The sequence below is a fragment of the Lathyrus oleraceus genome, chromosome 4, assembly GCF_024323335.1.
Source record: "Lathyrus oleraceus cultivar Zhongwan6 chromosome 4, CAAS_Psat_ZW6_1.0, whole genome shotgun sequence".
Classification (NCBI taxonomy): Eukaryota; Viridiplantae; Streptophyta; class Magnoliopsida; order Fabales; family Fabaceae; genus Lathyrus; species Lathyrus oleraceus.
In genome coordinates, this window is record NC_066582.1 from 283,625,114 (window position 1) to 283,627,312 (window position 2,199).

A 2,199-nucleotide genomic window follows, 5' to 3' on the forward strand; every position below is an offset into this window, starting at 1 on the left:
TTTTATAATTTCTCTTTGTTCTAATTCTCTAACACATTCATCAATGATATCTAAGGCATAACATGAGTCTCCCATCATAGGTGCCATAAGAAATTTCGAAAGTATAAATTCTATTTTCTCGTCGCCTACCTCAAATGTCAACTTTCCTTTCTTGACATCTATTATGGCTCCTGCAGTTGATAAGAATGGTCTACCTAGAAGAATTGGTATATCATTGTCTTCTTTGATTTCCATGACGACAAAATCAGTAGGGATAAACAGTTGACCTATCCTAACAGGGACATCTTCTAAAATGCCTATTGGATATTTAACAGATCTATCGGCTAACTGAAGTGACATCTTAGTGGGTTGTAATTCTCCTAAATTTAATCTCTCACAAACTGCTAGAGGCATTAAACTCACACTAGCTCCTAAATCTAGAAAAGCTTTGTCGATGACATGATTACCCAAAAGACAAGGAATGGAGAAATTTCCAGGATCTTTATCTTTCTTTGCTAATTTGTCCTCGGAAATTGCATTACATTCCAAAGGCTTCGGATCGTCAAGTCTACGTTTGTTGGTAAGGATGTCTTTCAGAAACTTTGCATAAGAAGGTATTTGGGTGATGGCTTCTGTGAAAGGGATTTCTACATGAAGTTTTTCTATAACTTTAATAAATTTTTGGTACTGTTTATTGATTTGGGTTTGTTTGAGTCTTTGCGGACATGGTATAGGTGGTTTATATGGCGGGGGTGGTACGTAAATTTTATCTTTAGGTTCTTCTCCTTTCTCTCGACCATCCTGGTTTTCAGATTCCTCTGGTTCCTTTACTTCGTCTGGGGGTTTGGTACATTCCTTAGAAGTGTCGGGTTCACTTAATCTTGGGTTTGGTGGCTCATCATAAGCGTTCCCACTTCGTAGGGTAATGGCATTGGCTTGCCCTCTCGGATTTTGTTGAGGTTGTCCAGGGAATTGTCCTCCAGGTGTAGTCTGAGGGGCTTAGTTTAAAGCTACCTGAGAGATCTGGGTTTCAAGCATCTTGGTATGAGTAACTATTTGGTCAACCTTGGTTCCTAACTGAGTAATCAATTCGTTAACATGAATGTTTTGGTTCATGAACTCCTTATTTTGTTGGGTTTGAGCGGTGATAAAATTTTCCATAATTTTCTCAAGGCTCGGCTTTGGTGGTACAGGTTGCATAGGTTGATTTGATCTAGGGGCTTGATAACTAGGTCTCGGAGGTGCATTATTTTGAATAGGGTTATTGTTTTTATAGGAGAAGTTAGGGTGATTCCTCCATCCAGGGTTATAGGTATTCGAATATGGGTTCCCTTGGGTGTAATTCACTTGCTCGGAGTGGGTTTCATTTAATAGACTGCATTCTGCGGATTGGTGTCCTTCAGTTCCACATATCTCACAATCCGACGAAACTGCGGCTACAATATTCGGGTTTATGCACATATGCTCAACCTTAAGGGCTAATGCGTCCATTTTAGCTTGCATCATGTCTATAGAGCTTAGTTCATGCACTCCTCCTTGGGCTTCCTTCTTCTCAACTGTCGCTCGTTCGACTCCCCATGATTGATGGTTTTGAGCCATGTCTTCAATGAGGGCACTAGCTTCAGGGTAAGGTTTGTTCATCAGAGCATCGCCTGCGGCAGCGTCGATGGTCATCTTTGTGTTGTAATGGGGTCCATTATAGAAGGTTTGAATGATTAACCAATTTTCTAAGCCATGATGTGGGCATGCTCGTAACAACTCTTTATATCTCTCCCAAGCTTCGAACAACGATTCTCCTTGGTTTTGGGTAAATCTAGTTATATGGTTTCGAAGAACGGCGGTCTTACTCGGGGGAAAATATCTAGCAAGAAAAACTCTTCTAAGGTTATCCCAAGTCGTAATGGAATTGGGTGGAAGGGAATCTAACCATGATAGGGCTTTATCTCTGAGGGAAAAAGGAAATAATCTTAAACGTATTGCCTCAGGAGAAGCTCCATTGGTTTTAAAAGTATCTGCTAATTGAAGAAATATTTTTAAATGTTGGTTTGGATTCTCGGTAGCGAGACCCGCGAATTGCCTCTGTTGCACTAGTTGCAACAGGGAGGGTTTAAGTTCAAAATTATTGGCTGGGATGATTGGGTTTACTATACTAGAACTAGGTTCTTCGTTAGATGGTTGAGCGAAGTCCTTAAGAGGTCTTTGGTTTTGATCTTCGGCCAT

The 2,199-nt window shown here is 40.5% G+C and overlaps 1 non-coding gene across 1 annotated transcript; it reads left to right on the plus strand.

The window, feature by feature from the left end:
- Positions 1 to 1,708: 1,708 nt before the first annotated feature.
- On the plus strand, positions 1,709 to 1,815 carry LOC127077903 (small nucleolar RNA R71). Its single transcript, XR_007787668.1, has one exon. It is a non-coding gene; the product is annotated as a small nucleolar RNA R71 (small nucleolar RNA).
- The last annotated feature ends 384 nt before the right edge of the window (positions 1,816 to 2,199 follow it).